General features: G+C 39.6%; 1 long non-coding RNA gene across 1 annotated transcript in view; it reads right to left on the bottom strand.

The window, feature by feature from the left end:
• Nucleotides 1-21,918, bottom strand: part of LOC140679395 (uncharacterized) — a 29,682-nt gene extending 7,764 nt beyond the window's left edge. Inside the window, exon 1 of the long non-coding RNA XR_012050810.1 lies at nt 18,858-21,918. This is a non-coding gene — a long non-coding RNA (uncharacterized lncRNA). The remainder of the gene's footprint in view (nt 1-18,857) is intronic.
• Nucleotides 21,919-24,339: the final 2,421 nt, after the last annotated feature.

Genomic DNA, 24,339 nt, shown 5'->3' with positions numbered 1-24,339 from the left:
AACTGATAAAGCCGGAAGAATTTATCAGACTATTTTTGGACGTGGTTAGGATAAGAAATGTTGTCACAACCTCCGCAGTAGTTATTTACACTAATTAGAGCAGTAGTTCTCAAACTTGTTTGACCAAATACAACCTCAGAAAACACTGTAAACCACCATAGTGGCCAACATTCAAATACAGTAGCGTAGTAGGCCTAAGTATTCATTAAAAACAAGGGAGAGATTTTATTTAACAAGTATATTTAATATTGTTGTCCACTGTAACATTACACACAGTTTGAACAGTAACACTGTGTTTGAATACTCTTTGGCGTGCCACTAGATGGCGCCCGCGTACCAAAGTTTGAGAATCACTGCATCAGACTGTACAAGAACTGTATCCACTAAATATACTGAAGTTGTGACAACAATGTTTTGTGTCTTCTGTGCTTTATTATTCGTTCATGCTGGCATCTTGTAATTGTGACGATATGACAGTGGGCGGGGCCACAGAGAGTGTTAAAGTCAAGTAGCGACCAGTTCCTTCCATGCAGTCACAGCTGTGACCACAGTGGGCAGAGATGGAAACAAAAGGATTGCTGCATATGAGTCATTGTAGACAAACACGCTGAATATTGTGTGGGTTTATTGTCAAAAGTATGGAAATTATTTCTAAAAATCATTGAAAGGTGATTATTTTTCCAAATATTTTATTTTTTTAAATAAAGGATCAAATAAATAATTAAAGGCCCACAATAAATAAATATGACATGATGACTCAATGACTAGTTGGAACAGCAAGAGTAGAGGAATGAAGTAGGTTAATTTGGGTAAAACATAACTAGAGGCATTGTTTTAAATATGTATTAATTAAAATATTGTAATTTTATTTTAATTAATGAAAATATTTTTAATAGTTTTTTTATTTTATTTCAAAATATGCCTTTAAATTTGTGTTATAGTTTTTATTCATTTATTATAATGCTTTTTATTAAAATTGGTTTTATTTAGATGGATACATTTATATGGAAAGGCATTGTTTTAAATCATTGTTTATTTATTTCTATATTGAAATGTTATTTTGATAAAAACAATTTTTATAGTGTTTTATTTAATTTCAAAATATATTTTTTATATATTTGTTATAGTTTGTATTCATTTATTTAAATGCATTAACAAAATGTTTAGTTGAATAAGTAAATAAGAAAATGCATTGTTTTAAATCATTGTTTATTTAATTATTGTAATTTTATTTTAATAAAAAAAACATCATTAATAGTTTTTCTTATGTCTTTTCAAAATATGTTTTTATATATTTGTTATAGTTTTTATTAATTTATTATAATAATTAAAACAAAATTGAATGATTTATAAATAAATACAATTAATAAAATGTACGTTTTCTATTTTCAAAGTACACATTCGGCAACGTTTAAGCACTGGCACTGTTTTAGGTACAGATCTAGCAAAGGCCCGGGTTAAAAATGTAAACTATAGCCATTTATCATTTTAAGCCGGGTTGAACGAAGAAAAAAGCGACAATTAAAGGCTGGTTGGAAGAAATAAAGAGCACTTCTCCTTTCTACATCCTGTCTTTAGATTACCTTGTCGATGCATCTACTTTAAACAACCCCTTTTTTTTTTGGTTAAAATTACACTTCCTCCCACTTCCTCTTGCACAGTGGGTTTGATTTTGCATTGACGACCGAAACCAAAAAAAAAAAAAAAAACACACCCACTTCCAGAGTTTCACAACGCATGTGCGTTTAGAGCCGCTTCCAACCACTGGAGGGCAGTGTGGCTTCATGTAGTGACACAGTTTTCCCTTATTACATATTTTTCTCCCTGCTTATTTTGGATAGCCAAGAGTCTGAGTGCATGTTTTTTTTTTTATTGTGCACACACCCTCAATGCTGCAATTTGGACTCCTTGTGGTTCTTCTCTGCCGGTGACTGACAGGTTCTTAACGAGTGCAGCCTGGGGCGTTTGCCCTCCAGGTCTGTACATCAACCATCGACATACAACGCACGAGCACACGCATATTATGCACATAGTCCTTCCGCGCAGGCCCGTTTCATCCCGTGACTGACGGTCACCGGCTCGGTTTCTATGACGCGGACCGATTCGACGCGGAAGGAACGTCCGGTTAAGGCGCCGACGTCAGCTGACGGCGAGGCCTCGCTGAGGGCCGTGCTCATTGTGAGGGTCACAATGACGAGGCGGCATAGCTGGCGAGCGGGAGACGGGAACCCTGAGCAGCGCGTTCTCGCCGTCCCTTCATGATTCATCCCTCCGCTCACCTTTGTTCCGTCTCTTCTTGGGCGGAGAGGAAAGCCAATTAAAATACTATCTGGATGGATACCATGAAGAAAGACATAGCTCCTCCGTGACATTCTCTCTACCCCCTGCATGGTGACAGATCTGGTGCATGGGAGAAAGAAGAAGAAAAAAAAAATCCGCCCTCTGCTGCTATTAAATGTTGATGTATAATATCAAAAATATATATACACACAAACATGAAGGCGAATGTAGGAATCAAACTCTCGCCTGGATTCAACCCTGCATACTCAAACAGGCCGTCTGTGTTTATGTGAGAAGCAGACAAATGGAATAGGAGGTGGACGCTTTTTTTAAATTTATTTTTGGCCACCTCACCTGTCAGTGGGGGTGTCCCGATCCGATATTGACATCGGTCCGATATCAGCAAAAAACAACAACAACAACAACAACAAAAAAAATGTAGCTTGCATCTAAAAAGTCAGATAAGGCGCCAACATACTTGCCAACCTTGAGACCTCTGAATTCGGGAGATGGGGGGGGGTGGTTGGGTGTGTTCAAAAACAAGAAGAAAAAAAAAATACAAAAATTAGGGGTATTTTATTTGAACTAAGCAAAATTATTTGCCAATAGAACAAGAACATTCGGCTTGTCAAGACTTTTCCAAAACAAGTAAAATTAGCTAACCTCAATGAACCCAAAAATACCTTAAGATAAGTATATTCTCACTAATAACAAGTGCACTTTTCTTGGTAGAAAAAAAAGACCGTTTTGCTTAATATGTTGAAAAATATTCTTAGATTAAATAAATGCTAGTGCCATTATCTTGACATAATGATATGCGCTCAGCATCATGATTTTTTTTTCATGCTTGAAGTAAGAAATTATTACTTTAAAAAAGTAGTTTTATACTTGTGAGTGTTGATGACACAGCTTTGCATCAGTTGATATTCTAGTTTCAAGCATGTTTTACTAAATATAGGTCATAACATCTCAGCTACAAGCTGTGATATCTTACTGAGATCATTTAGGACCAACACCCTGAAAACAAGTAAAACACTCTAAAATAAAATCTGCTTAGTGAGAAGAATTATCTTATCAGACAGAAAATAAGCAAATATCACCCTTATTTGAGATATTTAATCTTACTTAGATTTCAGTTTTTACAGTGTAGCGGGGGAGTATATATTTTCAAGTATTTCTTATACATATATATATACATATACATATATATAAATAATCCGTTCATGAATGAGTATATCCGTTCGGCCACCGTGTTCAATGGAGAAGTCTGATCTACAAAATGTGCAGGCAGCATACCCCTTCCCCATCGAGCTGTCCTGGATGAACTGAAATTATTTTTTCTAATCATTTAGGAACTTGCAAGCGTACTTCTTCTTACTCGTCATCGCCATGTCTCTTCTTCGTTCTTCTGCTTCGTCTCTGTTATGTTTTTGGACATTACTACTTGCCGTAGTTTTGAAGCAATGCATGATGGGAATCCGGATGTTGTGTGTCAGTGTATTAACGTGCCGGCTGGATTAAACACACGCTGAGAAATAGCTACGTGCCTGCCGACTTTATGGGTTATAGATAAACCTATGGATAACTGAGACACATATAATAGTCTCCTTTTCAGGTGAGAGAAGGCAGTGCCTTTAAGGCAGGCCCCCAATATTGTTGTCCGGGTGGAAATCGGGAGAAATTCGGGAGAATGGTTGCCCCGGGAGATTTTCGGGAGGGGCACTGAAATTCGGAAGTCTCCCGGGAAAATTCGGGAGGGTTGGCAAGTATGATCGGTAGTGACAAAGCCGCATGGGGACACCAATAGCTGTCAGTCAATCTTGCAGCAGATTGTACACCAATGTGTGCGTCAAGGGGTCAAAGGTGAGACACTGCGAGTATGAAGCATCCTACTAAATACTGTAAATATTCCGACAAATCCCCTGGGGAGAGCGTGTGAGACGCCACGACTCAACTACAACCATCCCTGTTAAACATTTCCTGCCCTGTTGGTCTGAAAACACTCTCGGTAAACACACAGCCTTTACTGAGAAAGTCCAGAGAGACAGCAGTAGCGCGCGCACACACACACACACACACACACACACACACACACACACACACACACACACACACACGCGCACGCGCACGCGCACGCGCACGCGCACGCGCACACACACACACGGTCCAGTTCTGGGATTTGAGTGGCCATTTAGAAATCTGGACGGCAGTTCAGTGACCCAGTACTAACGAGGCCTTGGAGGAGAGCTGACCACACAGCGCTGCTATCTCGTCTTGTCGCCATGTTTGCTTAAACTGTCATCTAATCAAGCTTCTCTCTTCCAGCCGCAGTCATCCATCAGAGTGGTATTGTTAATAAACACAAAATGAAATTTTGCTCGTCTCTCTAATGATGCGCGTTGCAACATTATGATCCCTTACGCCACCTAATGAGACCCGGTTGGACAAAACTCTGCCTGGACAAAAATACTAATGCTGAGTTCTGACAGAGCAAAAAAAAAAGAACACGGCAAAAACTGAAATCTAAGTAAGATTAAATATCTCAAATAAGGGTGATATTTGCTTATTTTCTGTCTGATAAGATCATTCTTCTCACTAAGCAGATTTTATGTTAGAGTGTTTTACTTGTTTTAAGGGTTTTGGTCCTAAATTATCTCAGTAAGATATTACAGCTTGTTGCTGAGATGTTATGACCTATATTGAGTAAAACATGCTTGAAACTAGAATATCAACTGTTGCAAAGCTGTGTCATCAACACTCACAAGTATAAAACTACTTTATTAAAGTAATCATTTCTTATTTCAAGCATGAAATAAAAAAATCATGACTTTGACACAATTGTGTCTCATAATTAAAACAGATGACAGCCAAATGGACTTTGCTGTTTTATTTTCAATGAAACAATAGAAAATATGTACTCTTATAGTAGTACAGTTGGCACAGTACAGTTAATATTTAAACATTTGACATTTCAAACCATTTTGAACAGAAATAGTTCATGCACATTCAGATAAATTCTTCAAAATTACAATTAAAAAAAAATTGGCCAGGGCCCGGGCTGTAAATATATATATATATATATATATATATATATATATATATATATATTTTTTTTTTTCCTCTCCTTTTTTCCTTGCGCACTAATTGACTGAAAGAGCACGCACCTGGCGCGATGATGTCATGTTATCGATGGGAAAATGCATTTTTAGACAATATGATTTGCCTAAAAGGGCTAGGAGACCCCGAGAGTAACAAGCGGTTGCCTTGTTGGCTTTCCATTAAGAAAAATATTAGTATAAGTTTGCTGGTTTCAAGAAATGTAATGCCGAGCGCATATCATTATGTCAAGATAACGGCACTAGCATTTACTAAATTTAAGAATATTTTTCAACATATTGAGCAAAAAGGTCTCATATTTGTTTTTTCTATCAAGAAAAGTGCACTTGTTATTAGTGAGAATATACTTATTTTAAGGTATTTTGGGCTTCATTGAGGTTAGCTAATTGTACTTGTTTTGGAAAGTCTTGACAAGCCAAATTTTCTTGTTCTATTGGCAGATAATTTTGCTTTGTTCAAGTAAAATACCCCTCATTTTTGTATTTTTTCCCTTGTTTTTGAACACTGACTTTTTGCAGTGTAACAATATGTTTAAAGTTAAAGTTAAGTTAAAGTACCAATGATTGTCACAAACACACGAGGTGTGGCGAAATGATTCTCTGCATTTGACCCATCAACCTTGATCACCCCTTGGGAGGTGAGAGGAGCAATGAGCAGCAGCGGTGGCTGCGCCCGGGAATCATTTTTGGTGATATAACCCCCAATTACAACCCTTGATGCTGAATGCCAAGCAGAGAGGTAATGGGTCCCATTTTTATAGTCTTTGGTATGACTCGGCCGGGGTTTGAACTCACAACCTACCACTCTAACCACTTGGCCACTGAGTAGGTTTTAACTAGTAAGAATGGGAAGCTTTCACATTTGAACCTGACGGTACCAATTCCCGGTACGTGAGAATCGATACAGGTACTCAGATGCACCCATTTTCATCACTTTTGTGTGTGTTAATAAATGTTAATTGTTTATCCATTAAAACCATTTTTTTCATACATGCAAAATCAGTCAAAAAGGAAGCATGCTAATGTTATCATGCTTACATGCTAACACTTAGCATGTGTCAAGTACAAAATATAGGACTCTGAGGTGTACACACGCAAAATAGCAAAAAAAGATAGCATGCCAACAGTTATCAGGTGTAAAGTACCAACATTTGTGACTGTGAGGTGTATACCTGTAAAACTTGTCAACAAATCTAGAATGCTAATATTACCTTGCTTGCATGCTAACAGTTACCGGTAGCATGAATCCAGCACCAAAATATACAACTCTGAGATGTATACATGCAATATCAGTCAAAACGGAAGCATACTAATGACTAAGAGGGGAGGAGTATATTTACAGCTAGAATTCACCAAGTCAAGTATTTCATATATATCATACTTGCCAACCTTGGGACCTCCGATTTCGGGAGGTGGGGGGTGGGGGTCGTGGTTGAGGGTGGGGCGGGGGGCGTGGTTAAGATATATATATATATATATAAGAAATACTTGACTTTCAGTGAATTCTAGCTATATATATATATATATATATATATATATATATATATATATATATATATATATATATATATATATATAAAATAAATACTTGACTTTCAGTGAATTCTAGCTATATATATATATTTTTTTAAATTATATATATATACATACATATATATATATATATATATATATATATATATATAAATAAAATAAATACTTGAATTTCAGTGTTCAGTTATTTACACATATACACTCACATAACACTCATCTACTCATTGTTGAGTTAAGGGTTGAATTGTCCATCCTTGTTCTATTCTCTGTCACTATTTCAGAACACACACATTATACAAATTTACATTATAAAATCAATAAGAAAGCGGGAGCTCTAATTTGGGAGTCTGAATTAGGATCAGAAGTTCCTATATAAACATTGCGCACTCACGTCGCCTTTTTGTATTGATTACTGCAGCTGTGCACTGGATTCATTCACAAATACAAACTACAATTCACAAACACTTTAGAGTTAGGCTCCACCATCAGAATATGTACTTAAACTTATAAGGATCACATGGATATTATTCAGTAAGTGGATTCACCAAAACTAACCTGTTATACAGGAGGAAAAAGCACACAGGACGTTTCAATTGTTCACAGACTGGTCGCTCTCATCAGAATGACAAGACACTTCCGGTCTGCAGGTGACAGCATTCAATTGGGAAGAAACGCCCTACTGCCCCCTACTGACCAATGATAATACTGATAAACGTGTAATGACAGCTCCAAAAACGAATTCAAACCACAAAATAAAATAAATAAATCAACACAAAAATGTGACATATTATGGGTGGGTCACATATGCATGTACAGTAGATGGCAGTATTGTCCTGTTTAAAAGTGTCACAACATTGCTGTTTACGGCAGACGAACTGCTTTACGGTAGACGAAAACTTGACTGCTGTTGTTGTGTGTTGTTACCGCGCTGGGAGGACGTTAATGAAACTGCCTAACAATAAACCCACATAAGAAACCAAGAACTCGCCCTCCATCATTTTACAGTTATAATGTGATTGGGCAGGCAGGCTGTTTACATTGTGGGAAAGCGGACGTCAGAACAGGCTGTCAACCCGTCACTCAGGTCCGCCTGAATTTCGGGAGATTTTCGGGAGAAAATTTGTCCCTGGAGGTTTTCGGGAGAGGCGCTGAATTTCGGGAGTCTCCCGGAAAATCCGGGAGGGTTGGCAAGTATGTACATACATCAATCAATCAATCAATCAATCAATCAATCAATCTTTATTTATATAGCCCTAAATCACAAGTGTCTCAAAGGGCTGCACAAGCCACAACGACATCCTCGGTACAAAGCCCACATACGAGCAAGGAAAAACTCACCCCAGTGGGACGTCGATGTGAATGACTATGAGAAACCTTGGAGAGGACCGCATATGTGGGTAACCCCCCCCCCTCTAGGGGAGACCGAAAGCAATGGATGTCGAGTGGGTCTGACATAATATTGTGAGAGTCCAGTCCATAGTGGATCCAACATAATAGTAAGAGTCCAGTCCATAGTGGGGCCAGCAGGACACCATCCCGAGCGGAGACGGGTCAGCAGCGCAGAGATGTTCCCAGCCGATGCACAGGCGAGCGGTCCACCCCGGGTCCCGACTCTGGACAGCCAGCACTTCATCCATGGCCACCGGACCTGTGCCCCCCCCCCCCCCCCCCCCCCTCAAGGAAAAGGGGAGCAGAGGAGAAAAGAAAAGAAACGGCAGATCAACTGGTCTAACAGGGGGGCTATTTAAAGGCTAGAGTATACAAATGAGTTTTAAGATGGGACTTAAATGCTTCTACTGAGGTAGCATCTCTAATTGTTACCGGGAGGGCATTCCATAGTACTGGAGCCCGAATAGAAAACGCTCTATAGCCCGCAGACTTTTTTTGGGCTCTGGGAATCACTAATAAGCCGGAGTTCTTTGAACGCAGATTTCTTGCCGGGACATATGGTACAATGCAATCGACAAGATAGGACGGAGCTAGACCGTGTAGTATTTTATACGTAAGTAGTAAAACCTTAAAGTCACATCTTAAGTGCACAGGAAGCCAGTGCAGGTGAGCCAGTATAGGCGTAATATGATCAAACTTTCTTGTTCTTGTCAAAAGTCTAGCAGCCGCATTTTGTACCAACTGTAATTTTTTAATGCTAGACATAGGGAGACCCGAAAATAATACGTTACAGTAGTCGAGACGAGACGTAACGAACGCATGAATAATGATCTCAGCGTCGCTAGTGGATAAAATAGAACGAATTTTAGCGATATTACGGAGATGAAAGAAGGCCGTTTTAGTAACACTCTTAATGTGTGATTCAAACGAGAGAGTTGGGTCGAAGATAATACCCAGATTCTTTACTGATTCGCCTTGTGTAATTGTTTGGTTGTCAAATGTTAAGGTGGTATTATTAAATAAATGTCGGTGTTTAGCAGGACCGATAATCAGCATTTCCGTTTTCTTGGCGTTGAGTTGCAAGAAGTTAGCGGACATCCATTGTTTAATTTCATTAAGACACGCCTCCAGCTGACTACAATCCGGCGTGTTGGTCAGCTTTAGGGGCATGTAGAGTTGGGTGTCATCAGCATAACAATGAAAGCTAACACCGTATTTGAGTATGATGTCGCCTAGCGGCAGCATGTAAATACTAAAGAGTGCAGGGCCAAGAACCGAACCCTGAGGAACTCCGCACGTTACCTTAACATAGTCCGAGGTCACATTATTATGGGAGACGCATTGCATCCTGTCAGTAAGATAAGAGTTAAACCACGACAAAGCTAAGTCTGACATACCAATACGTGTTTTGATACGCTCTAATAAAATATTATGATTGACGGTATCGAAAGCAGCGCTAAGATCAAGAAGCAGCAACATAGATGACGCATCAGAATCCATCGTTAGCAGTAGATCATTAGTCATTTTTGCGAGGGCTGTCTCCGTAGAGTGATTTGCCCTGAAACCGGATTGAAAAGGTTCACAGAGATTGTTAGACACTAAGTGTTCATTTAGCTGCTGTGCGACAATTTTTTGGAGGATTTTCGAAATAAAGGGAAGGTGGGACACCGGTCGGTAGTTTACCATGAGGTCAGGATCAAGGTTAGGTCTTTGGAGCAGAGGATGAATAATCGCTTTCTTGAATGCTAGGGGAACAGTGCCAGAGGTACATACATACATACATACATACATACATACATACATACATACATACATACATACATACATATATATAAGAAATACTTGACTTTCAGTGAATTCTAGCTATAAATATATATTTATTTTATTGTGTATATATATATATATATATATATATATATATATATATGCCTTAATAAGGTTATCCAAAAAATAGTGCTCGATACCGTAGTAGAGCGCAATATATGTATGTGTGGGAAAAAAATCACAAGACTATTTCATCTCTACAGGCCTGTTTCATGAGGGGGGGTACCCTCAATCATCAGGAGATTTTAATGGGAGCATTCGCATACCATGGTTTATATAGGGCACAGAGTGGGTGGGTACAGGCTGGCCTAGGGGCGTGGTGATTGGCTCATGTGTTACCTAGGAGGTGTTTCCGTCTATGGCGGCATGTTGTTACAATTTCGCTGCGCTTGTTGAGGGATGACAGGTGTTACAATTTCGCTGCGCTTGTTGAGGGATGACAGGTCTGGACGGTTTATTATTTACCGTCCAGACCTGTCATCCCTCAACAAGCGCAGCGAAATTGTAACAACATGCCGCCATAGACGGAAACATCTCCTAGGTAACACATGAGCCAATCACCACGCCCTTAGGCCAGCCTGTACCCACCCACTCTGTGTCCTATATAAACCATGGTATGCGAATGCTCCCATTAAAATCTCCTGATGATTGAGGGTACCCCCCCTCATGAAACAGGCCTGTAGAGATGAAATAGTCTTGTGATTTTTTTCCCACACATACATATATATATATATATATATATATATATATATATAAAAGAAATACTTGAATTTCAGTGTTCATTTATTTACACATATACTTGTTGAGTTAAGGGTTGAATTGTCCATCCTTGTTCTATTCTCTGTCACTATTTTTCTAACCATGCTGAACACCCTCTCTGATGATGCATTGCTGTGTGGCACGCACAAAAGTGCTTTCATCAAATGCACTAGATGGCAGTATTGTCCTGTTTAAGAGTGTCACAACATTGCTGTTTACGGCAGACGAACTGCTTTACGGTAGACCAAAACGTGACTGCTGTTGTTGTGTGTTGTTACCGCGCTGGGAGGACGTTAATGAAACTGCCTAACAATAAACCCACATAAGGAACCAAGAACTCGCCCTCGATCATTCTACAGTTATAACGTCATTGGGCAGGCACACCGTTTATATTGTGGGAAAGCGGACTCAGTTCCGCATGGACCTGAGTCCGCCTGAATTTCGGGAGATAATTTGTCCCGGGAGGTTTTCGGGAGAGGCGCTGAATTTCGGGAGTCTCCCGGAAAATCCGGGAGGGTTGGCAAGTATGATACACGCAAAATAGCAAAAAAAGATAGCATGCCAACAGTTATCAGGTGTAAAATACCAACATTATTGACTGTGAGATGTATACATGCAAAAATAGGTAAAAAAAAAAAAAAAAAGATAGAATGCTAATGTTAGCATGCCAACAGTTAACATGCATCAAGTACCAAAGTATATGACTCTGTGGTGTATACCTGCAAAATTTGTCGAAAAAGCTAGTATGCTGTTACCATGCTTACATGCTAACAGTTAGCATGCATTAGGACCAAAATATATGACTTTGAGGTGTATACCTGCAAAAATTGCTAAAAAAAAAAACCATAGCACACACTGCAAAAACTCAGTGTTCAAAAACAAGAAAAAAAAATACAAAAATTAGGTGTATTTTATTTGAACTAAGCAAAATCATCTGCCAATAGAACAAGAAAATTTGGCTTGTCAAGACTTTCCGAAACAAGTTAAATTAGCTAACTTCAATGAACCCAAAAATACATTAACATAAGTATATTCTCACTTATAACAAGTACACTTTTCTTGGTAGAAAAAAAAAGAGACCTTTTAGCTCCATATGTTGAAAAATGTTCTTAAATTACGTAAATGCTAGTGCCATTATCTTGACATAATGATATGCACACGGCATGACATTTCTTGAAACCAGCAAACTTATACTAAAAACTCATTTATTGTTCTTAATGGAAAGGCAACAAGGCGACCGCTTGTTACTCTCTGGGTCTACTAGCCGCTCAGGCAAATCATATTGTCTAAAAATGCATTTTTCCATCGATAACATGACATCATCGCGCCAAGTGCGTGCTCTTTCAGCTCGACCCCCGGACAAAAATTTTTTAATTGTAATTTTGAAGAATTGTTCAAAATGGTTAGAAATGTCACATGTTAAATGTTTAAATATTAACTGTCAGTTTACTGTACTGTGCCAACTGTACTACTATATGAGTACGTAGTTTCTATTGTTTCATTGAAAATAAAACAGCAAAGTCCATTTGGCTGTCATCTGTTTTAATTATGAGACAAAATTGTGTCAAAGTCATGATTTTTTTTTTCATGCTTGAATTAAGAAATTATTACTTTAAAAAAGTAGTTTTATACTTGCGAGTGTTGATGACACAGCTTTGCATCAGTTGATATTGTAGTTTCAAGCATGTTTTACTCAATATAGGTCATCAAATCTCAGCAACAACTGTATTATCTTACTGAGATCATTTAGGACCAAAACACTTAAAACAAGTAAAACACTTTAACATACAATCTTATTTAGATTTCAGTTTTTGCAGTGCACTAGTTTTAGCATTCTAACATTAACATGTGAGCAATTGACTTAACATTAACAAGCATTTTAACTTTGGAGGGGTTTGAAAATGGTTGAGAAATGTGCCCCTTAGAAAAAATGTCACAGAAAGCGTGGAATTCCTAAAAATGTGGCAATTTTTGGGAAAAAACAAAATGATAGCACACATACCATGAATGAATTGAACATTTTAAAAGTAGAATGGTTTGAATCGGATGAAAAATGTGGGAGGAGAAGGCGGACGAAAAATAGGGCAGAATAATAATTGTCATAATTCCTGCGTGGAAGCGGACGTATGATGATGTCGTGAAAAAGTGCGTGCTTGTTTTCTCTCATGACAGCAACAATGGCATACAAGCGATGGCCTCACTACTGTCTGTCCGGGTGAATGGGACAAATAGTCAGCGGCGGCGACATGGCAGAGCGGACGTGTGATGGCCGCCGTGTCAGGAAGTGGAGATGCAACCCGTTTAATGAGAATCTATGGCCTGTTTGGATAAAGGGCCTGACTGAGAGGCTGTGACAAGTCCTAATGCTCACAAGTATAAATGATGTGGGCGGGCGCAGGGAGGGGGGGGCGGGCGTCCTGGGAGGACGGGACTGAGCGAAATCCATCCTCCGAGACTCTGGGCGGTGCTGGGGACCAGGCCTAAGACTGACAAATGGCCAGGGAGACAAAACTGTAGTGAAAGGAGCAAAGTTGGGGGAAAAAAGCCAAACTTGCACATTTTAATGTTATAGTGATGAAGGTGTCATATTTGTGCCACATATTCAATCAAATGGTGCACATGCGCACGCACGCGCGCACACACACACACACACACACACACACACACACACACACACACACACACACACACACACACACACACACACACACACACACACACACACACACACACACACACACACACACACACACACACACACACACACACACACACACACACACACACTACCCTTTGTTATGTTGAGCGCGTTTGTCTCTGTAAGGCTGCAGCAGAAGGGGGTTAAAATACGATTGAGTCGATATCACTGGAGAATAATACATTCAACATGCAGTGTGTGTGTGTGTGTGTGTGTGTGTGTGTGTGTGTGTGTGTGTGTGTATTTTGCGTGTGAGCAACATGGCGCCAAGGGACTTCCTCCCTCCTCGTCTGCAGCCCCAGTTGAAATGGAATTGAATAGTCGGAATCCTCAGTGGTAAATGTTCACAAAGTCAATAGCAACTGTTAGGTCTCTCCTGCATTGGGATTAGGGTTAAGGACATTACCATTTCTGAGACTCTAGGAACACACACACACACACACCCACGCACACACACACACAAACACACACACACACACACGCTAAAGACATACCCACTAGATGCCCCCATGAGATGGTAAAATATTTTTCAGTCTTTCACAAAAATGCTTAGCTCACTATATTTGCTGTTTAAACATCCCCTTGTACTCTCCATTAAAGGCTTGTTTTCACTTTAGCTATCCTATTTGTGAACAATAATTCCGGCAAAATGGCGACAATTTTAAGTAACAAAGAGCCTAAGGGGTGGTTGTTTCACTTCACTAAGAAAAAAATCAAGTAAAAATAAAGAAAGAAATATATATATATAAATATATATATATATAAATATATATATATATAAAGATATATATATATATATATATATATATATATATATATATATATATATATGCATGTATATATATATATATATATATATATATATATATATATATATATATATAGAGAGAGAGAGAGAGAGAGAGAAACCTGAGAAACAGGCTTGTAGGGATGCAATAGCCTCTGTGTTTTTTCCTGAGCTCACATATATTCCTCTCTACCCCAGTATTGAGAACTGTATAACGGATAAACCACAGAAACTTCGCCTATATATATATATATATATATATGTATGTGTGGGGAAAAAAATCACAAGACTATTTCATCTCTACAGGCCTGTTTCATGAGGGGGGGGTACCCTCAATCATCAGGAGATTTTAATGGGAGCATTCGCATACCATGGTTTATATAGGGCACAGAGTGGGTGGGTACAGGCTGGCCTAGGGGCGTGGTGATTGGCTCATGTGTTACCTAGGAGGTGTTTCCGTCTATGGCGGCATGTTGTTACAATTTCGCTGCGCTTGTTGAGGGATGACAGGTCTGGACGGTAAATAATAAACAGTTTCTCTTTCAAGCATAGGTTGCATCTTTTATTACCACTATTGTAAGGTGTGCTGGATGCAAGAATTTGCCATGTTATTGAATATTCAACATTATTGTCTTTGAGGTCCCAAATGTGTTTGCTGAGTTCTGTGGTATTTCGCAGGTTTTTGTTCCTGAAAGAAGCCTAGTGATTGTTCCATCTGGTTTTGAATTCTCCCTCGGTTAATCCTACATATGTGTCGGATGTGTTAATGTCCTTGCGTATTACCTTAGATTGGTAGACAACTGATGTTTGTAAGCGCCCCCCGTTGAGAGGGCAATCAGGTTTCTTTCGACAGTTACATCCTTTGTTGGTTTTGGAGTCGCTCTGTCTGGGGGTCGACGGCTCATTTGCAATTGTTTTGTTGTGGTTTGAGATGATTTGTCGTATATTGTTCATGCAGCTGTAGCTCAATTTAATGTTGTTCTTGTTGAATACTTTTCTTAGGGTGTTGTCTTTGGGAAAGTGTTTGTCAATCAGATTGAGGAATTTGTGTCCAATGTTCGTTGAGACGTTTTTGCTGTATGGGGGGTTGTACCAGATGATGTCGTTTCGTTTTCTGTTCTTTTTTGGCTGGTTTCCTGGCGTGGGTTCATAGGTGAGGGTGAAATTGTATCCGCTTTCATCAAGGGCTTTTTGGTACGGGGGGGTTGCTTGGTCAAATTCAGCTTTGCTAGATGACAGCATCGATAGCCTTTTATTGATTCCGGTAGGTATTCTTTTCGTGGTGGTGGGTGGGTGGTTGCTGTCATGGTGCACGTATTGGAGTGTTGTGTTGGGTTTCGTGAATGGTTGGTAGCTGTTATTTCTCAGGTTGAAAGTGACGTCAAGGAAGTTGACGGTTTGCTTGTTGGCTTCAATCGTGATCCGTAGGCCGTTCTCTTTGATATATATATACTTTTACAAGAAATAACAGAAGTCTCACTAATTAATTCCAGACACCCAAAACTAACAGTTTTACAGAAAATTGTTGGAATTGATAGGGCCACATTCCTGTGTGGATCCCACGTGAGACGAAGGAGTGTGGGGGGGTAAAAAAAAACTTGTACCCCCTCTTCTCTCCCCTCATCCCCAACTTCGCCTACAAGAGTCTTCAATAAAGGTAAAATAGTTTCTGCATCTAAATCTATAATTATTAGGGGTGTAACGGTACGTGTATTTATATTGAACCGTTTCAGTACAGGGGTTCTGGTTTGGTTCGGAGGTGTACCGAACGAGTTTCCACACAAACATATGAAGTAGCCGCCTAAGCTAAAGTCTTAACAAGCTGCTCTGCTTTCTGCCTCTGTCTCCTACACAGCACCCAGCATTGTCCCACCCACACAACCATCTGATTGGTTACAACCAGAGCGGTAACAGCCAATCAGCAGTGCTTATTCAGAGCGCGTGTAGTCAGTGCTTAGCGTTTAGCAGGTAAGCATCAGGCAGCGGACTCTCCCCAAATTAAAATATACACCTCCCAGTCAACTACTAGTAACATCACTATGAGCCCGTTGACCTTCTAGAAACAAACTGCAGTTCAGCTCGCTCGCAGTCCTGGCTTGAGGTGCAGGCTAATTAGCTTTTAGCGTAACGTTAGCTCATTTTGCGGTGTGTGTGTTAGCTCATTGTGCGGTGTGTGTGTGTGTGTGTGTGTGTGTGTGTGTGTGTGTGTGTAATCATTAGTAATGTAGCAGCCTAGTTTTGAATGGCAGGGTCCCTGCTATCACATGTTGATAAAAATATAACATTTACATAATAAAAATCAACTACAGGCTTCCCAAATGGTGTAATAAATTAAGCATGATGAGTTGACTTGAAACTGTTTAATGTTGCACTTTTTATATGTAGAAGAAAAGTTTTATCATTTTCTTAAATCTGAGCAACAACTTGAGGCAGTTTAATGTTGATTAACCTGGGCAGAATAATTATAGTGTTCCCGATGTTAAAAAGGTAAAGCCATTGTTTACAAATTTGGTAAATTAATAACCAAAAAATGTATATTTTGTTGTTTTCTTACTGTACCGAAAATGAACCGAACCATGACCTCTAAACCGAGGTATGTACCGAACCGAAATTTTTGTGTACCGTTACACCCCTAATAATTATCTATAAAATGTGTTTTGTGTTATTATTATGTTTTTTGTTTTTTTTAAATCTGTATGATTAGGCCTGGGTCGACTGTCAAAAAAATCAGTGACTCGAACGATGGATAAAAATTAACTCAATAACTTAGCCGGTATTGATAGATCCTCATGTCTGTGTGCTGGTTTTATCCGTCCGTCGCTTTCAACCCGAGTGCAAGAGGGTTCACTCTGTGCATCGCTCTATAGCACCTGAGTGCCTCGGTTAAAGAGCATAGCAGAATCAAATGAACGGAGTGAACCCTCTTGTCTGTCATCCACAATCTTAGTTTTGGTGGGCAGGGGCGGCACCGCGAGCTTGCACACACACAGGGTGCAAGGACACAAAAGTAAGAGAAATTAGGAGAGAAAAAAATGATTACAAAGCTAAATGTGAGAATGTTCAGGCTTCAAAGGGAATGACAAAGATGGGTACATGGACACGGACATAAGGGCCAGTATGCAGAATGAGTTGGAAAGTGATGGCGACAAAAACAAACTCAGGGGAAAAAAAACTGCACTTCAAGATAGCAATTTTTGCTAACATAATTTGAGAGTCCATGTTTGTTTTACTTAATCAAGATGAATAAAAGTTATTGACCTTCCAATGGTAAAATGCTACTAATGAGAAATACAGTAGAATGCATTTTAAAGGATTTCTTGCATTATTAGTATTACATAGAGCGGAACCTCAATTAACAAACCCCTCCATTGTACGAACTTTTCGATTTACGAACCACATGCCGAATAGAAATATATGCTTTGTTCGACGTACGTTGTCTCAGTGAATAAACGTTTCATCCACAGCCATTTTGTGCCCGGCAGCACATCCATTGGGGGCGGGCTGATTGATCTCAAGGGCTCATTGTCAGCTACTGTGCTAGGTGCTACTTTGTGCACTTTTTCAGCCTTCTTACGACATTTTCGAGTTTTGCGAGCTCAATATGAGTCGAAAGAAATTGACAAGCAATGAGTGATTTGAAACATTTACGAAGAAGATTATTCAACAAGATAAAGGAGATTTTTTTATGTTAATTCCTGATCATTTTAGCGACGTGGCTGTTAAAGTTAAGTTGCTTTGTGATTTCAAACTGAGTGCACCACATGGCTAGTGACAGTGTGTGTACGTGTCGACAGGGTGGCTGAAAGTGAGGACAGTTCAGCTAGTTGTTGTTGTTTGGAAATATAAAGTTGATCCATCACCCCCTTGTTGTGTTTGTTTGATATACAGTACTGTACTTGGACATCTAACCATTCAATCCAAATATAGTTCCTGGGGAACGATTCGATTCAGAATCGATTCTCTCAAAAGTATCTTTTGGTGTAGTAGTCATAATAAATATCTTCAAAACAGTTTACAGGTTAGAAAAGTTCCTTCTGGTTGCATTTACATGGGCTAAGACCTATTTTAAAAATGTATTCTTATTTGACAACAAAAAATAGATTTTTGAAAATAATGTATTGATTTAGACTCGGGATGAATATAAATCGCATTTCCGGATGTGAATAGATTTTTTTGTATAGTGTTTTATATTGTACAGGTTTAGTGTTAATACATTCACACAAACTACAAATGTTTATACATTCAGAAATTACACAAAATCCACACACCAAACATTGCACACAATGTATGTGACTCATCACAATTAAACCTAAGATGTAGCGTTATCGCTCTCGAGTGGTCAAATTTAGTGCTACGTGTATTAAACGAGCTCTGATCGCCCAGAGTTACTCTCAGACAAATACCAACACAACCACAAATACAAAATACATCAGAAAGTCAACAATTTCAATACAAAACAATATCAACTTACACATGTTGGACCACGTTTGGTGCTGAAGCTTACACGCTGGGATTTCTACCATTGTTGCTGCTTGTCTGGATCAATGTGTCCGTCACTGAAAAGGTCCACAGGAAACAATGACTCAATAACTTGCTCGGGGCAGAACATTCATACTTTGTTGTCCAGTCCTTGTTAAAAGTACAATTTTGGACACTTATTTTGATTTTTTTTCAGGGTTAAATGAGTAGTCTTCTTCTACTCACCCACTGCTGCTTCATTGTGACACATATGCCTCGCTGTTGCCCCCTGGGGGTGGTGGGAGTACTGCATACATGACCAACCCTTACCATTGTTGCTATGTTGTCTATGACCATTGTTGCTATTTTGTCTATAACCATTGTTGGTATGTTCATTCTTCCGACATTGTTGATAGAAATTGTTGATACAGTGTAATAATTATTGTTACCTGTGGTAATGCCACTATGACACAACATTTGTATAATCCTTAAACAAAGTAACAGTGAAACTCAATGTATTCATCACTGAATGGAGAACTGGGAGTGGGATTAAATAAGTTATCTTCTTCCCACTCCCTTTCACGCAAAACTGGACAATCATGCATTACATACTGTACATTACCTTTTACATTATATTAATTTATAGGGATGTCCGAGAATATCGGACTGCAGATATTATCGGCTGATAAATGCTTTAAAATGTAATATCGGAAATTATCGGTATCGGTTTCAAAAAGTAAAATTTATGACTTTTTAAAACGCTGCTGTGTACACGGACGTAGGGAGAAGTACAGAGCGCCAATAAACCTTAAAGGCACTGCCTTTAAGGCCCAGTCACACAATATCTACGACTTTTCACACACACAAGTGAATGCAAAGCATACTTGGTCAACAGCCGTACAGGTCACACTAAGGGTGGCCGTATAAACAACTTTAACACTGTTACAAATATGCGCTACACTGTGAACCCACACCAAACAAGAATGACAAACACATTTCGGGAGAACATCCGCACCGTAACACAACATAAACACAACAGTCGTGTTAATTCCACGACTGTATGTATCGGTATCGGTTGATATCGGAATCGATAATTAAGAGTTGGACAATATCGGCAAAAAAGCCATTATCTGACATCTCTATTAATTTATATTATTATGTATTGTCTACCTTTGTACTTTTTTTTTTTTTTTTTTTTTTTTTTTTTTTTAAATGTCATTGCCTGAAATAAATGAATAAATGAAAAATGAAATGAACCCTAGTTTTAATGGTTTCATCAAACCTATTTGGGTGATGTTTGGTGGTTTAATTCAGTGATTTTCAACCACTGTGCCGCGGCACACTAGTGTGCCCTGAGATATTGTCTGGTGTGCCGTGGGAAATTATGCCACTTTGCCTAATTGGTCCAAAAAATATTTTTTTGCAAATCAATAATCATAATAATGTGCCGTTGTCTAGTGCCTGCGCTGTGTAGAGCTTGGCAATCCCAATATGCAGAGCACAGCGGGAGACAGCATGCAGGTAAAAAGGTTTGTAACGCTTAAACCAAAAATTGATACAAAAGACAAGTCCCGCTAGGAAAAGGAACTGAAGCATAGGGATGGCTATGTAAAACAAAAGTAAAACTGAACTGGCTACAAAGTCAACGAAAACAGAATGCTGGACGACAGCAAAAACTTACAGCGTGTGGAGCAAAGACGGCATCCACAAAGCACATCCGTACATGACATGACAATCAACAATGTCCCCACAAAGAAGGATAGCGCATGCACAACTTAAATAGTTTTGGTTGCGAAAACAAAGCAGGTGCGGGCAATAGCACTCAAAGGAAGGCGTGAAGCTGCTACAGGAGAACACCAAGGGTCACCAAAATAACAGCGCAAGACAGGAACTAAAGCACTACACACAAACAACAACAAACTCAAAATAAGGCACGACAACCTGGTGGAGTTTCATTTTTTAACCTTTTCTGCTGGTGGTGTGCCTCCGTATTTTTTTTATGAAAAAAATGTGCCTTGGCTCAAAAAAGGTTGAAAAACACTGGTTTAATTGACCTGTTTTTCCATCATAGTTCTGTTTTTATTGCTCAAAGTGACAAAAATATGAATGCTATTTATGATATATACGCTAACCTTTGATTTTAGTCTTTTTTTTTTTTTTTTTAAGGAAACCACAAGTGTTCGGGGTAGACGTGGGGGCGTTTAAAGCGGCATTTAAAAAATGAAGGAACTTTTAGGTGAGGAGTTGGGTGTAATCTTTTAAAAGAGGTCATAAAAGGAGTCCAAGCTCTTGGTAATAAGTGAAAGATGTGTGTGAGTGGGTCCAGGACCACGTTGTTTCAATGTACGGTGGAGATGGAGTTTGGGCAGATTTGTTAGCCAGAGTGGAGGCTAGCTTTACGAGCGCTGCTTCCTCTAAGGCTTCCTGCTGGTCATTAACAGCGGGCCCACTCGGACTCTTTTCTTCCTTTTTTTTTTTTTTTTTACTACTCATTTGAGCGCCGAGCCATAAAACCTCAGGCTCTGTCGCTCAGTGTCATTTAAAGCGGGACTGATTGGAGCTATCACTGGCCTTTCGCTTGCCCACCTTCCTCCCCACTTGCGTTTCCTCGCCGGCCACCTCATGAATAATGAATGAGGGTATATGCAGGATGGAGCTGTGATATTAATGGAGCTGAAAAACAGACGGGAAAGCATCCTTTGTGGCTGGCAGCCATTGTTTTCCCTCCCCTTGCTCAAACTGGCCGGTCACCACCTTTTCCGTCTTTTTACCCTCCTCTCCTCTCCGCGCTCTACCTCTGGCTGCGCACGGCGAGGGCGAAGGTTGCACGGTGACTTTGAAATAAGTCAGGACTAACTTCCACATCAGAAATACTTTAAAGGCCTACTGAAACCCACTACTACCGACCACGCAGTCTGATAGTTTATATATCAATTATGAAATATTAACATTGCAACACATGCCAATACTTACAAGCTTACTAAAGTGCAATTTTAAATTTTGCGCGAAATATCCTGCTGAAAACGTCTCGGTATGATGACCTCAGCGCGTGACGTCACGGATTGTAGAGGACATTTTGGGACAGCATGGTGGCCAGCTATTAAGTCGTCTGTTTTCATTGCAAAATTCCACAGTATTCTGGACATCTGTGTTGGTGAATCTTTTGCAATTTGTTCAATGAACAATGGAGACAGCAAAGAAGAAAGCTGTAGGTGGGAAGCGGTGTATTGCGGGCGGCTGCAGCAACACAAACACAGCCGGTGTTTCATTGTTTACATTCCCGGAAGATGACAGTCAAGCTTTACCATTGGCCTGTGGAGAACTGGGACAACAGAGTCTCTTACCAGGAGGAGTTTGAGTTGGATATGCAGACGCGGTACCGTGAGTATGCATGCAGCTGCGGCTTCCAAACATTTGATCGATTGCCCGTACGTGCGTGCCGCTATGTGCATGTCACGTATGTAACTTTGGGGACTTTGGGGAAATATATGTGCTGCATGAACTTTGGGGAGGTGAACGGTACTTTGGGCTGTGGGATTGAGTGTGTTGTGCAGTTGTTTGAGTTGTATTGGCGGGTTATATGGACGGGAGGGGAAAGGTGTTTGTTATGCGGGATTAATTTGTGGCATATTAAATATAAGCCTGGTTGTGTTGTGGCTAATAGAGTATATATATGTCTTGTGTTTATTTACTGTTTTAGTCATTCCCAGCTAAATATCAGGTCCCACCCACCTCTCACAGCATCTTCCCTATCTGAATCGCTCCCACTGCCCTCTAGTCCTTCACTCTCACTTTCCTCATCCACGAATCTTTCATCCTCGCTCAAATTAATGGGGAAATCGTCGCTTTCTCGGTCCGAATCGCTCTCGCTGCTGGTGGCCATGATTGTAAACAATGTGTGGATGTGAGGAGCTCCACAACCTGTGACGTCACGCTACTCGTCTGCTACTTCCGGTACAGGCAAGGCTTTTTTATCAGCGACCAAAAGTTGCGAACTTTATTGTCGATGTTCTCTACTAAATCCTTTCAGCAAAAATATGGCAATATCGCGAAATGATCAAGTATGACACATAGAATGCACCTGCTATCCCCGTTTAAATAAGAAAATCGCATTTCAGTAGACCTTTAATACAGTGTTTTTCAACCTTTTTTGAGCCAATGCACATTTTTTGCGTTGAAAAAATGCGGAGGCACACCACCAGCAGAAATCATTAAAAAACCAAACTCAGTTGACAGTAAAAAGTCGTAGTCGCAATTGTTGGATACGACTTTAAACCAGGCCTGAGCAATTATTTTGACTCGGGGGCCAGATTTAGAGAAAAAAAATGTGTCTGGGGGCCGGTCTATCTATTTTTAGGGACACTAATACAAAACTTCACAATAATGTCTGATTGAATGCTAAAAATGTTATGACAGACCGCCTTAAAAAACGTAATGGTATTTTACATTTTTCTATGAACGATAAAACACTGAATATTGACAAAATATGAATGTCACACCCCCTTTCGATCGACATATTTTACAATCAAGTGAAACGCAACAAAAATGCAACAAACAGTGGAATATGAACGCGAAGGGTACAAAATAAACCCACCTATAATCTGATATATCAGTAAGCTTTAGAACTTTGTTGTGAAAAGCCCCTTCCGCGTCTGTGGAAACGCTTTCCGCCCACACTGCTTGGTGCCTCGTCTGAGCTGCTGTGACATAGATTACCATAGTAACTAATTAGATGACCATAGCAACTGGTATATCATCCATAAGCGCAGATTCCAACCATTGAAATACTTTGTATAGTTCAAGACTTACTTAGAAAACATCACTGCACATCATAATGGCAGCTACACTTTCCATCTTAAACATCTAAAAAAAATATTTGGGAATGTCCGGCGGGCCAGATTGAAAAGCTCAATGGGCCGCATGTGGCCCCCGAGCCTTAATTTGCCCAGGTCTGCTTTAAAGCATAACCAAGCATGCATCACTATAGCTCTTGTCTCAAAGTAGGTGTACTGTCACGACCTGTCACATCACGCCGTGACTTGTTTTGAGTTTATTGCTGTTTTCCTGTGTTTTAGTTCTTTTCTTGCGCTCCTATTTTGGTGGCTTTTTCTCTTTTTTTGGTAATTTCCTGTAGCAGTTTCATGTCTTTCTTTGAGCGCTATTTCCCGCATCTACTTTGTTTTAGCAATCAAGAATATTTCAGTTGTTTTTATCCTTCTTTGTGGGGACATTGTTGATTGTCATGTCATGTTCTGATGTACAATATGCACGCCGTCTTTGCTCCACATTAAGTCTTTGCTGTCGTCCAGCATTCTGTTTTTGTTTACTTTGTAGCCAGTTCAGTCTTAGTTTCGTTCTGCATAGCCTTCCCTAAGCTTCAATGCCTTTTCTTAGGGGCACTCACCTTTTGACATCTACAAAGCAATTAGCTACCTTCTGCCACCTACTGATATGGAAGAGTATTACACGGTTACTCTGCCGAGCTCTAGACAGCA

The sequence above is a fragment of the Nerophis lumbriciformis genome, linkage group LG14 (genome assembly GCF_033978685.3).
Source record: "Nerophis lumbriciformis linkage group LG14, RoL_Nlum_v2.1, whole genome shotgun sequence".
Lineage (NCBI taxonomy): Eukaryota > Metazoa > Chordata > Actinopteri > Syngnathiformes > Syngnathidae > Nerophis > Nerophis lumbriciformis.
Note: the sequence above shows the minus strand (reverse complement) of the source record. Positions and strands in the feature narration are given on the sequence as shown.